Source organism: Neofelis nebulosa, chromosome 15, assembly GCF_028018385.1.
Source record: "Neofelis nebulosa isolate mNeoNeb1 chromosome 15, mNeoNeb1.pri, whole genome shotgun sequence".
Lineage (NCBI taxonomy): Eukaryota > Metazoa > Chordata > Mammalia > Carnivora > Felidae > Neofelis > Neofelis nebulosa.
The window spans coordinates 19,490,251-19,505,402 of NC_080796.1; the positions used below are offsets into that span (position 1 = coordinate 19,490,251).

The 15,152-nt window shown below is 36.1% G+C and overlaps 1 long non-coding RNA gene across 3 annotated transcripts in view; it reads right to left on the reverse strand.

Annotated features, from left to right (window-relative positions):
• LOC131495332 (uncharacterized) overlaps window positions 1-14,610 on the reverse strand; it is a 148,141-nt gene extending 133,531 nt beyond the window's left edge. For 2 of the 3 annotated variants that reach the window (XR_009253898.1, XR_009253897.1), the window contains exons 1-2: window positions 13,641-13,920; window positions 11,578-12,862 (exon numbers count right to left, since the gene is read on the reverse strand). This is a non-coding gene — a long non-coding RNA (uncharacterized LOC131495332). Of the gene's footprint in view, window positions 1-11,577; window positions 12,863-13,640; window positions 13,921-14,487 lie in introns of those variants that run through there. The other variant, XR_009253899.1, reaches the window with a different exon arrangement.
• Between the last annotated feature and the right edge of the window lie 542 nt (window positions 14,611-15,152).

A 15,152-nucleotide genomic window follows, 5' to 3' on the forward strand; every position in this document is an offset into this window, starting at 1 on the left:
GGAATTCCTTTAAGAATGACAGTTCCCACTTGGCCAAAGAGGAAAACCTAACACCTGTAACAGTTAAGGAGGCTGAAAGAGATAATTCCTCATAGCAGCATTCCCCAAAATGTTTTCCAGGTGATCTTACTGTGTGTTACACACATTTAAAAAGAAAAGAGCTAAAAACTGGAATAAATGAGGTCAAACTGTGTGTGTGTGTGTGTGTGTGTGTGTGTGTGTGTGTGTGTGTGATGTGTGTGTGTTTAAACAGTAATATCTCTCAGAGCCATTTGTATGCTGAAGTCTATTGTGTCCCACTAAGAGGGGTGGTGTATATACTATTTCCCAAATTCAGATTGGGCTTGGAATGCTTCTTAAGTATGGATTCTTTGTGTTCACAGCCATCTCCACAATGCCTTCTATAATACTGCCCTCAGTAAACAAATAATGAAATGTATGGACCAGCCTAGGCTAGAACATGGGTTCTAAATCTAATCCACTCCTCTTTCTGCCACATTGATATTCTACTTACTCTTCACTTACACGAATCTTTTCATCTTCTATCAATGAAATGAAATTTGTTAACTAGAAGCAATGACTTGAAGCTACTAAAGGTCAAGCTTAAGGGCCTTCCACTTGCTTGAGGCTTCCAAGTGTGTTACTTATTTTTTTTTTTAAGGAAGCCCCACAACACTGTATAGTCTCCATGTCCTGCAAACCCTGCTGCTACCATTGAGGATGAAAATGGCCCGATGGGTTTTCACCAAATGTACAACTTGTGATTGAGACCGTCTAACTAAAATTACTAATGCGTGACAGACTAAAATGCACTTTGGATTACTCTGGGGTCACCTTTGAGAGAGAGGTATTTGTCTTCCTGTGACGCTAAAATGTACGTCTAAATGAGAACTAAACCTAGATTCATTCTTTCTGTAATCTTCATAATTACATTAACTTCAACCATTCACTTCTTAGCATTCCTGTTAAGACATTTGTCACATCTACTATTTTTTTAACTTGTTTTATTTTTTATTTTTTTAAATTTACATCCAAATGAGTTAGCATACAGTGCAACAATGATTTCAGGAGTAGATGCCTTAGTGCCCCTTACCTAATTAGCCCATCCACCCTCCCACAACCCCTCCTATAACCCTGTTTGTTCTCCATATTTATGAGTTTCTTCTGTTTTGTCCCCCTCCCTGTTTTTATATTATTTTTGTTTCCCTCCCCTTATGTTCATCTTTTTTGTCTCTTAAAGTCCTCATATGAGTGAAGTCATATGATTTTTGTCTTTCTCTGACTAATTTCACTTAGCATAATACCCTCCAGTTCCATCCACATAGTTGCAAATGGCAAGACTGCATTCTTTTTGGTGACTAATACTCCATTGTATATTATATATACCACATCTTCTTTATCCATTCATCCATCGATGGACATTTGGGCTCTTTCCATACTTTGGCTATTGTTGATAGTGCTGCTATAAACATTGGGGTGCATGTGCCCCTTCGAAACAGCATACCTGTATCCCTTGGGTAAATACCTAGTAGTGCAATTGCTGGGTCGTAGGGTAGTTCTATTTTTAGTTTTTTGAGGAACTTCCATACTGTTTTCCAGAGTGGCTGCACCAGCTTGCATTCCCAACATCTCCTATTTTTTTAAATAAGTACCTTACCCTAGTCTTCCTTCCACTCTCCCCACCTCTTGATATTTTAAGACAATGAATAACCACTCTGAAATCATCACGTTGTAAATATTACCACAGCTCAAATTCCTTCTGACGACCATCTGAAGTTTTGCATCAATTTTTCCTGTGAGTGGGGACTGACATATTTAAGCTTGAATCTACAGTACTGTAATTTGGTATTCTACTTCAATTCTTTAAAAGCTTCATTTATATTGATCTTGTCTTTTAGAATTTCCTGTAGGCTGCCCAGATAAAATAATTTCCAGCCTGATCTTCATCTTGTCTGATCTCTGGTTTGACACTACGCCTTCAAAATCACATCTTATTACTTAATCCAAAGCAAGCTCTTTATTAAGAATATTCAATCAGTAACATTAACAGACCGGCCTTGGTAATTCATTTTCACCATGATTGATAAACCAATGTTTCAGCTTTGACTATTGATACTCAAAGCTTTGCAAATTTATTACCGACTATTCATAATTTAACAAGATATGCCAACAACCACACACACACAAATCACTATCCAACCACTCTGTGTCTTAAACCAAATCCAGGCTTTACTCTCTCATTTTTTAAGTAAACTTAAAGCACAAATTATAAAACTAAGACTGAGTGTAAAAGCCAAACATTTTACCTTCCTGTGTTTCCTTCCCACATCTTCCTGAGTTGGTGACTATGAAAATACGCTAAGCCCAAAATAGCAGTTGCATTCTGCCAGGTTGGCCTCAGTCATTTCCAAGCCAAAGGGGAATTGACAGACACCCCCTTTACAAGTCTGGTGTTTGTAAATATCCAATGAAATGACTTCATTCAGTCAATTATTTCTGGAGAAAGCTGGCAGAATAACGTAGTAATTAAACTGAGGACTGATGGAAACTGTTAAACAGGAGAGTTATTTTGCACAGCAATTCACGTTAATGCTTTTAATGGATTTTCATTTTCAAAAAATGCTTGAAATACTAGGGCAATTAAAAGGAATTGCCTCTTCACTGAGAAACATGTTTAAAATTCCAGTGAAGATAGCATACGGAAAAGAAGGAGAAACTCAGTTTTCCAGTATCATTTTAGAATCGGTATGATTTAAGTATGATGAATTGTGAAATCAAAACACAACTGTATTCAGATGTAAGTAGAAAAGGTGTCCTAAAGCCAGAACATCATACACTCAAGCCTCAATTGCCTTTGTGCTAGGTATTCACTTCAGAGTGAATATGCTCTCTGCAGTATATGTTTGCCCTGTCCAGTTTCCCTTTGGTTCCTCCAACTGGCCACCAGCATACCTTGATTCATCCAACCAGTCATTCATTTAGGCAACAATATTGAGCCACCACTTGAGGCACTGTCTTAGTTACTTGTTATGTAGCAAAACTACGTTCCCATATACCTCTCCTACCTGCCCAATGATTGTGTACTTGGAGACAGACAAACATTTTAATACAAAGTAATAAATTGGAATCCAAAAGCTGATGGAAAGAGCTCCGAATACTTCCCAAAGGAAAATGCAAGCTGTTAAATTAGTTACAGCACTTCATTTTTTAATTAAATTTTTAATTTTAATTCCAGTACAGTTAACTTATAGCATTATATTAGTTTCAGGTGTACAATACAGTGATTCAACAATTCTATATATTACTCAGTGCTCACTATAAGTGTACTCCTTAATCCCCATCACCTATTTCCCCAATCCCCCCCTCCCCTCTGATAACCATTAATTTGTTCTCTATAGCTAAGAGTCTATTTCTTGGTTTGTCTTTCTTATTTTATTCCTTTGCTCATTTATTTTGTTTCTTAAATTCCACATAAGTGAAATCATATGGTATTTCTTTCTCTAACTTATTTCGCTTAGCATTATACTCTCTAGCTCCATCCACGTTGTTGAAATGGCAAGATTTCATTCTTTTTTTTTTTTTTTAAATTTTTTTTTTCAACGTTTTTTATTTATTTTTGGGACAGAGAGAGACAGAGCATGAGCGGGGGAGGGGCAGAGAGAGAGGGAGACACAGAATCGGAAACAGGCTCCAGGCTCCGAGCCATCAGCCCAGAGCCCGACGCGGGGCTCGAACTCACAGACCGCAAGATCGTGACCTGGCTGAAGTCGGACGCTTAACCGACTGCGCCACCCAGGCGCCCCAAGATTTCATTCTTTTTTATGGCTGAATGATATTCCATTGTGTGTGTGTGTGTGTGTGTGTGTGTGTGTGTGTGTGTATACTGGAATCATCTTATCCATTCACACATTGATGGATACTTGGGCTACTTCCATAATTTGGCTATTGTAAATAATGCTGGCATAAACACAGGGGTGCATGGATCCCTCTGAATTAATGTTTTTGTATTTTTTTGGTAAATACCAAGTAGTATGATTACTGGGTTGTAGGGTAGGTCAATTTTTAACTTTGGGGAGAATTTCCATACTGTTTTCCACAGTGGCTACACCGGCTCACATCCCCACCAACAGTGCATGAGGGTTCCTTCTTCTCCACATCCTTGCAAACTCTCGTTTCTTATGTTTTTGATTTTAGCCATTCTGACAGGTGTGAGATGATCTCACTGTAGTTTCGATTTGCATTTCTCTGATGAGTGATGTTGAGCATCTTCTCAAGTGTCTGTTGGCCATCTGGATGTTTTCTTTGGAGAAATATCTGTTCATATCTTCTGCCTATTTTTTAATTGGATTTTTTGTGTTGTGGGGGTATTGAGTTTATCAGTTCTGTACATATTTCCAATAATAACCCTTTATCGAATATGTCATTTGCAAATATCTTTTCCCATTCAGTAGGTTGCTTTTCGGTTTTGTTCATTGTTTCCTTCGCTGTGCAGAAGGTTTTTACGTTGATGTAGTCCCAAAAGTTTTTGTTTTTATTTCCGTTGCCTCGGGAGACATATCTAGAAAAACGTTACTACAGCCAATGTCAAAGGGTCGCACTTCGTTTTTAAAAGACTCTAGCACACAAATAACCACCATCTTTACTAGTACCTGATGCCTTAGATGCAAAGTCTAAAAAAAGGGAAACTTTTAGATCATCTGTAACAATCTAAAGAATAGACTAAAAACAGGATGGACTAAATGGGTAAGGGACATTAAGGAATCTACTCCTGAAACCATTGTTGCACTATATGCTAACTAATTTGGATGTAAATTTAAAAAATAATAATAATAAACAAAAGAAAAAAAAAGAATAGACTAAAAGAAGTTGGCAAAAATCAAGACCAACTTAGAGAAACCAAGCCAGAAAAGTACAAGGTAGAGTAAACTGGAAGAGTCAGTAACTAAAAAGTTTTTGTTACACTTCAGAAATATTACTCATTTCTCTTTTGTCAGATCTCGTGATATTTAATTTACTAAAGATTCTTCTGTATGAGGAAGCATACTCCTTTGAAACTACAAATAACATGGGGGTGTGAGGTTAAGGATTACCAGTCATTCACATTCTACTTACCTGAGCTACATAAGAATTTAATGAAATATTCGGCACAGCTATTTTTTTAAAATTTTTTTAATGTTTACTTATTTTTAAGAGAGAGAGAGACTGAACACGAACAGTGGAGGGTCAGAAAGAGAGAGAGACACAGAATCCAAAGCAGCCTCAGGCTCCGACCTGCCAGCAAAGAGCCTGGCGTGGGACTCGAACTCACAAATTGCGAGATCATGACCTGAGCCAAAGTCAGACGCTTAACTGATTGAGCCGCCCAGGTGCCCCTCGGCACAGTTGTTTGTAAACTGAGGAATGCTATAAAATCAGAATGGCAGGAGAGTTAAGATCATAGATTCTGGAGCCACGGTGCCTGAATTTGAAACCTAGCTCTACTACGAAGCTATGCAAGTTTAAGCAACTAACTTAATCTCGATGTCTCAGTTTTCTCATCTACAAAATGGGAATAACATTTGAAACTATTCCATATGGTTGTTGAAAGATAAAGAACTTAAAACAGCGCTGGGACTCACCCTTTTAGCCAAAACAGAGTAACAGGGACTGATTTTATGCTCCCACCTAAAGCTACCAAAAACAGAATATATGAAATAATGATTTTCAAGACACAGTAAGTATATCAGGCAATGAAGGACAGTGATCCCTGAGACATGGGAAACAAATGAAGCAAGTCTGAATGATTGCCCCAATTTATTGCCTTGAGTTCCCAGATCACAGTATAGAAGGAAGGTGAGGGGAGGATCCAGGCAAAGCTTGCAAGACTCTCTAAGTTGAGAAGATGGAATTCAGAGTATGAGGACAAGAATGGGGCTAGCGTTTGCAAGACAAAGTACCAGAAAGGAGAGAGCTGCAAACAAACAAACAAACAAACAAACAAAACCCCGAAATCAGGGGAACCAGCAGAGCGTCCCCTCAAGTATTCAGCATGTGCCAGGTGAGGAAACTATGTGAGGTGAGGGCAAGAACTGTCCAAAAGCATCAGAGAGTACTCAGTACTCACACAGGACCAGGAATAGTGGCCATTGCCACCAGTCATACTGGACAATCACACAATTCACAGAACATTTGGTAGAGTATTCAGAAGACTTTTACCTCAGGAGCAGGAAATAACTAATCTTGACTAAATTATTTCTCTGGTCACATTTAACATATTTTAAAAACAATTCTCAAAAAGATAAAACTATTTCCAAGTAGCAACTGCATCTCAAAACAAAGTTCAAAAATATTTATAGGAAGGGGCACCTGGGTAGCTCAGTCAGTTAAACATCTGACTCCTGATTTTGGCTCAGGTCATAATCTCACACTCCTGGGATACAGCCCGATGTCTGGCTCCTCACTGAGGGTGAAGCCTGCTTGAGATTCTCTCTCCCTCCCTCTCTCTCTGCCCCTCCCCACTCATTCTCTCTCTCTCTCTCTCAAAAAATAAACATTAAAAAAAAATATATATAGGAAAACAAAAATAGCAAGCAAAATTCACAACAAGGTAAAATTCACAATGTCTTGAACCAAATCAAAGATTACCAGGTATGCATAGAAGCAGGAAAACATGAATCAAATGGGGAAAAATTAATCAACTGAAACTGACCCAGAACTAACACAGATGTTAGAATCATCAATGACATTAATTATAATTAGTAATGACATCATGATTATATTCCACATGTTCAAAAAGTTATGGACAGACATTAAAGATATAAAAAAAAAAAAAAGGCCCAAGGTGGACGTCTACAGATGAAAGCTACAAAGTCTGTGATGAAAAGACACATCAGACGAGATTAGTGGAAATTAGACATTAGAGGAGAAAATATTAGTGAATTTGAAGACACAGCAATAGAAATTATACAAAATGAAACAAAAATTTAAAAATGAAAGGAGCATCAGAGAAGTATAGGAAAACATCAAGTGGCTAACAAATTGGGTAATGGAAGCCCCCAAAGAAGAGATTGGGGAGGATGGAAAATATATTTGAAGAAATAATGGCCAGAAAATTTTCAAATTTCATGAAAACTATAAATCTACACATCCAAGAATCTCAAATAACCTCCAGCACAAGAAACATGAAAAAAGTACACCATGGAACATCATGCTCAAATTGCTCAAAAACAGTGATAAAGTACAAATCTTAAAGGCAGACAGAATGAAAAGATAAATTATATACAAAGAAACAAAGATAATGATAATAGATTTCGTATCATAAAGAATACGGCCTAGAAGACATGGAGCAGCATCTGTAAAGTATTAAGAGAAAAAAAAGGCAAACTAGAATTTTATACTCAGTAAAATATCTTACAAAGACAAAAGCAAAATAAAGACTTTTTCATTCAGAAGGGAAATTATACCTGATGGAAATAGGTATAATCTGCACAAAGGACTAGAGACTGTAAGAAATTGTTACTATATTAATAAATATACAGACTTTCTTATTTATATCTTTGAAAAAGGTAACTGTTGGGGCCCAAGGGTGGCTCAGTAGATTGAGTGTCAAACTTTTGGTTTCAGCTCAGGTCATGATCTCACGGTTATGAGATCATGCTCCAAGTTGGGCTCTGCACTGAGCTTGGAGCCTGCTTAAGATTCTCTCTCTCTCCCTCTGCACCTGCCCTGCTTACATGCTTGCACATGCATGCATGCTCTCTCTCTAAAAAAAAAAAAAAAAAAAAGATAAAGATAATTGTTTGAACAAAGATAGCAATAAATTGTGAGGTTTATACCAGGTAAAATTAAGATGTATAAAAACAATAACATAAAGGCCAGGAAGGAAGTAAAGATATACAGTAAAACCTTGGATTGTGAGTAACTTGTTCTGTGAGTATTCTGCAAGAAGGGCAAACATTTCTAATAAATTTGAACTTGATAAATGAGTGAAATCTTGCAACAGGAGTAGTAAGTGATGCCAAATGTCACATGATCACAACTGAGCCAATGGTTCTTGAAATTCGCTTTGATATACAAGTTTTTTGGATTACAAGCATATTTCTGGAACAAATTATGCTAGCAAGCCAAGGTTTTACTGTACAATTTTCTTATACTATATGTTAAGTGTTATATTACCTGAATGTCAACTGTGATGAATTAAAAATGTACACTATGATGCCAAATGACCACTAAAATAACAAAACAAAGAGTTACAACTAATAAGTTACCATAGGAAATAGACAGAATCTTATAAAAAAAAATGAATACAAAGATGATAGGGAAAGGCAACAATGTCCTAGACAAAGACAAAGACTTGAATGTTTTGGTTTAAGGTTCAGCTTAGAGGCGTAAGACCTAAACATAATAATCACATTAAATGTATCAACACACCAGTTAAAAGGCAGAGATTGTTAGATTAGATAGAAAAGCAAGACCCACTAGACGCCACGTAAAATAAAGGTACAAGTAGGTTAATAGTATAAAAAAAAATAAGAAAAGGAAAAAGAGATAAACCAAGCTAATATTAATCAAAGAATGCTAGAGTGGTAAATTAATACCAGACTAAGATTTTAGACTAACATTATCAGACAAAAGAAGGGAAGATTTTATAATAATAAGTGGGTCAAATAATCAACAAGACATACAATCCTAAATGTTTATGCACCTAATAGCAAAGCTTCAAGGCACATAAAACAAAACTCACAGAAATGCAAAAAGGACAAATCCACAATTCTAGTAGATTTCAATTACCATCTCTCAATAAATAACTGAATAAATAGAAAAACAATAATGATATAGGAGACATAAAAATTATAATCAACCAAAATTGACTTGATTGGTGCTGACAACGCTCCATCCAACAAGAGTAAAATACATGTTCATTTCATATGCACACAAAACATTTCCCAAGAGAGACTACATTCTGGGCCATAAACAAGTCTCATTAAGTATAAAAGGATTCAAACTACACAAACTACTTCTCTGACCACAATAGAATTAAAAAAAAAAAAACCTTCTACACAGCAAACAGTCACCAAAACTTAAAGGCAATGGATAGGAGAAGATATTTGCAAATGACGTATCAGATAAAGGGTTAGTATCCAAAACCTATAAAGAACTTATCAAACTCAACACCGCCCCCCCCCCGCAAAATAATCCAGTGAAGAAATGGGCAAAAGACATGAACAGACACTTTTCCAAAAAAGACACCCAGATGGCTAACATACACACAAAAAGATGTTCAATATCATTCATCATCAAATCAAACCCACAATGAGATACCACCTTACACCTGTCATAATGGCTAAAATTAACAACTCAGACAACAATAGATGGTGGCAAGGATGCAGAGAAAAGGGAACACTTTTGCAATGCTAGTGGGAATGCAAACTGGTACAGCCACTGTGGAAAACAGTACAGAGTTTCCTCAAAAAATTAAAAATAGAGCTACCCTACAACCTAGCAATTTTACTACTAGGTATTTATCCAAAGGACACAAATATGCTTATTCGAAGGGGTAAATGCACCCCAATGTTTATGGCAGCAATATCGACAATAGCCAAAATATGGAAAAAGCCCAAATGTCCATCGACTGATAAACAGATAAAGAAGATGTGGTATATATATATACAATGGAATATTACTCAGTGATCAAAAAGAATGAAATCTTGCTATTTGCAACAATGTGGATGGAACTAAAATGTATTGTGCTAAGTGAAATAAGTCAGAGAAAGATAAATATATGATTTTGCTCATATGTGGAATTTAAGAAACACAACAGATGAACATAGGGGAAGGGAAGAAAAAATAAGATAAAAACAGAGACAGAGATAATCCATTAGAGACTCTTAAATACAGAGAACAAACTGAGGGTTGCTGGAGGGGTGTTGGGGGAGTGGATGGATTAAATGGGTGATGGGCATTAAGGAAGGTACTTGTTGGGATGAGCACTGGCTGTTATATATAAGTGATGAATCACTAAATCTACTCCTGAAACCATTATTACACTATATGTTAACTAACTTGGATTTAAATTAAAACAACAACAACAACAACAGAATAAATAAGAGAGGTCTCTAAAAATCTCCAAATAGTTGAAACTAAACAAAAGAATTCCAAATAATAATAGAATAAATGAGTAACTAAAAGATGAAATCAAAAGAAAAACTAAAAAACATTTTGAAAAGAAAAACATATCAAAATTCATGAGAATCTGCTAAAGCAATGTGTAGGAGAAAATTTATAGTACTGAACATTTATTTAGAAAAGAAGAAAGGTTTTAAATCAATGACCTCAATTTCTACTTCAGGAAAAGAAGAGCAAACGAAACCCAAAGGAAGCATAAAAAATAAAATAATAAAGATTAGAGAAAAAATCAAAAAAGTAGAAAACTAATAAAGAGAAATTCAAAACCAAAAGCTGGTTGCTTAAGAAAAATAGAACTGTGGGGCACCTGATGGGCTCAGTCACTTAAGCATCGACTTCAGCTCAGGTCATGATCTCGTGGTTCATGAGTTCGAGCCCCTCACTGGGCTCTGTGCTGACAGCTCAGAGCCTGGAGTCTGCTTTGATTCTGTGTCTCCCTCTCTCTCTGCCCCTCCCCTGCTTATTCTCTCTCTCTCTCTCTCTCTCTCAAAAATAAATATTTTAAAAAATTAAAAAAATAGAATTGATAAACCTCTAAGGAAAGTGATTAAAAAAAAAAAAAAAGAGAGAGACAAGATGCAAACTACCAATATTAGGAATTAGAGAAGTGATCACTACCTAGTCATTAAAAGGATAATAGATATTAGGGGTCCCCACACCACACTTAGTTTTGATAATTAGCACTAGAAAAAGTCAAAGCACTCAGAAAAACTGTTATACTCACAATTACAGTTTATTACAGTGAACAAATACAGATTAACATCAGTAAAGGCAAAATGCACCTAGTGAAGAGTCCAGAAAAAATCAGGTATAAATTTCCAGTGTCCTCTCCCTGTGTAGTTGTAAGGACCGCACTTAACTCTCCCAGCAACTACCTATGACAACACATACAAAGTACTGCCAACTAGGGAACCTCATCTAAAACTTGTTGTCTAGGGTTCTTATTGGATCAGTCATGCAGGCATGGAACATCCACATGACTGGCCTTAGCTACCCAGTCTCCAGTTGCTCCAGAGATCAAACTGATAAAGCATGGGCTAGGAATTCGGGTAAACAAAAACAGGCCATTCACCATAAATCATATTGTTAGCAAAAGCCACATGATGAGCACAAAGGCCCTAGGTATTTAGAGACAATTTTATCACACAGGATATTCCAAGGGTTTAGAGGTTTTCTCCAAGGAGCCAGTCAATGGCCAGTCCTCTGTTTGGAATGTGCAGGGCTTGAGCATCACAAACCCTCTAAATGAACTCTTTACTGCACAATAAGAAAATATTATGAACAATTTTATGCCAATACAGTCAATAACATAGAAGAAACAAATATCTTGAAAGAAAAACTATGAAAAGTCACTCAAGAATAAATAATCTGAACAGCCCCTACATCAATCAAAGAAATTCAATTTGTGCTTACCTCACACGTGGAAATTTCAGATGGCTTCACTGGTAAGTTCTACAAAGTAGAATTTATATCAAAGTAATGTAAGTCTTCCAGAAAATTAAAAAGAAAAAGTATTTCTCATTTGGTGAGACCAGCATTAACCTGATCCCTAAACAAGGCAGATACCACACAAAACAATTATACACTAGTATCCTTCATGAACATATGCAAAACTTCTAAACAAAATTTTAGCCAATCAAGTCCAAAAATATACAAACAGCATAATATATTATGTCCAAGTAAAGTTTATCCCAGGATGCAACAGGCCTGTGTAACACAGGCCAATCAATGCAACTCACCATACTAACAATCTAAAAACGAAAAATCCTATTATCACTTCAACAGACCCAAAAAACGAAAAATCCTATTATCACTTCAACAGACCCAGAAAAAGCATGCAAGAAAAACCATTACTGAATTCTGATAAAAGGCTTCAGCAAACTAGGACTAGAAAGGAATTTCATCAGCATGATAAAAGGCATCTAGCAAAAAACCTAAAGGTAACACAATATTTAGTGAAAAACTTTATGCTTTTCCCCTAAGATCAGAAACAAAACAGGGTATCCGATCTCATTTCTTCTATCCAACATTATACTGATGGGTCTTGGCCAGTGCAATATGACAAGAAAATAAATAAATGGCATGCAGATTGGAAAGAAAGAAATAAAATTGTGATTTGCAGACATGATCATCCATGTAGAAAATCCAAAGAAATCTACCTTAAAAAATTCTGCTGTAACTAATAAGTGTGTTTCTCATGATTGATCAACAAACATAAACCAACCTTGTTTCTATATAGTAGACACACACGCACACAAAATTGGATATTGATTTAAAAGTGCTATTTACAAAGAGCATGCTATTAACTACTTGGGGATAAATTTGACAGAAGATGTGCAAGATCCATTTACTGAAAACTGCAGAATACTGTTGAAATACTATTTTAAGGCTTTATTAAAAAATAAAAGGGCATATTGATTCTTCTCAACCTAATTTTAGTTTTTTATTTACTAACCAAGGAGTCCATGGGTGCAACTAAGCAATAAGTAATAAACGGGGTTAATGTTATTCACCATCACAGAAATTCATACTAGAAAGGAATCTCAGAATACAGGAAATGTGGGGATGTTTAATCTCAATACTTAACTTGGAAAGGTTTAGTCTTTCAGCATTTATCTGAAGGCTCAGTAGGCATCAAACATTCTGTAACACACTTGGTGAATAGAAGATGCATCCTCTGATCTTATGGAGCTGTTACCTAACAGAGGGAAATAGAGAATAAACAAGTAAACAAACAAATGCAAATTACTTAAGAGTCGTAATTAGTGCTATTAAAGTAAAAGACCACGGGAATAGGAATGTCACTGAAAGTCTAAGTGGACATTCAAGTCAAAACCTGAGGCAGGAAGAATCAGCCAGACAAGGGAAAGATTATTATGGCCAAATAGAACAGCCTTTGGGAAGGCCCTGGGTAGGACAGTAGGGGTTTGGGGAGAGCCTGGCATACTCCAAACCTCTAAAGAAAGTCAATTTGGCGGGAGTATAGGGACTGTGGAGTAAAGGGAAAGATAAGCCTAATGGTCACTTAGGAGAGGTAGACAGGTGTCAGATTGTGCAGGTCTATGTAAGAACTGGTATTTTATTCAAAGCGCAACAAGAAGCCATTTTATAGTTTTAACCAGGCACACACATTAGATTTTCATTTTTTAAAATATCCTCTCTAGTTGCTCTGCTAGAGAATCAATTGGAGGGAATATAGTGGTCTAGGTTATCACAGATGGCTTCCTCTGGCCATAAACAAATAAAACCAGTGAGTAACATATAGCATGTTTTTATTTAAAAAAATATATATATATATATGTGTGTGTATATATATATATACATGTACGTATATGTATACACATATATACATATACATACATGTATATATATATATACACACACATATATATATACATATACATATATGTATATATATCCTAGAACTTAAAAGAAAGAAAAAAAGATGTAGAAAGCAAACCCCAGGGGGACTCTACCTGAGTATAAGTGCTGGGTGTTGGGATTCCTATACACATTTGAAGGCAAGATCACTGAAATAAGGGTTCAGAGCCTGGAAAGGATGATCCATGTGAAAACAAAGGATTAAAAAAACTCAGCCCACTGCTCTACAAAAGCAGTAGGAAGCCTGCTCTTAACTATATATGTAGTTACTATACAGAAGAAATATATACATGTATATTTTAAGGGCACCTACAAAAAACTGATACCTGACCCCTGGATCATACACAGGGGAAAAGATCCAAATTTATATCACAAGTTGAAAAAATTACTTTAAATTTGACTTAAAGCAACTGAAAGTTCTAGCACCCAGCAAAATCAATCTGCAAAAACAGTCTCTCAATCCAAGATACAGAGGACTTTCATAAAACAAAAAACTTCTTTGAGGCTAAGCTCCCAATTTACATAACATTTGAAGAAAACAGTCACCATGAGGGAAAGCCAAGAGAAACAACAAACAAGAGTTAGAACCTTGTAAACTGGAAACTGTAATTTTACAGAGATGTTATTTTTTTTTTTTTTTAATTTTTTTATTTTTTTTTAATTTTTTTTTTCAACGTTTTTTATTTATTTTTGGGACAGAGAGAGACAGAGCATGAACGGGGGAGGGGCAGAGAGAGAGGGAGACACAGAATTGGAAACAGGCTCCAGGCTCCGAGCCATCGGCCCAGAGCCTGACGCGGGGCTCGAACTCACGGACCATGAGATCGTGACCTGGCTGAAGTCGGACGCTTAACCGACTGCGCCACCCAGGCGCCCCCAGAGATGTTATTTTTTACTATAATCTCACTCTCATTTTGGTTCTTATTCAGGGCTGACACAAACCTCTTGAAGTGCCATAATTTCCACCTCTATTAACGTTATTGAGAATTCTGGAAATTCACCCTCAGCTAAAAAAAAAGAAAAAAAGTTTGTATATAAAAGCTAACAGGGGCCTACAAGGTGCTTTGTTTTTATTAGATGAAACTACATGGCTGATGCTTGTAAATGGGAAACTGAATAACCATTGCTACTGATCCCCACAAGTATGTAGTCTATGTTCCAAAACTTGATGATCTTTCTCGCCAATCCTTTTGAATGGCACTTTAATTTTTAAATGTGAAGAAAAATGAGTTCACATTTAAAATGAAGAGTTTGTGCACTCTTAAATTTCAGAAATCATTTTTAAGTTTAAAAGTTCAAAGGTTACGAGAGGAATTCCAAATATCCTTCACTTTCTAACTACCTATCTAAACCTGAAATACCGACTCCAACTCTTTTCTTGGTACGGTATTTTATTTTGTCTACTTCATTTTAGTTTGCTTAAAAATATTGGCACACTAAAACCAAAATCACACTCGGGATCTTGCAATATAAGCCAAAATAATGCTTTTTTTTTTTTTAAACGCATTTTTAGTGATGAGAAACATGAAAAATGTAGTAACTGATCCCTTTTAAATCGTCCCATTTCTATGTATTCTGACAACGCTTGAATCTTGGCGTTTGAAATC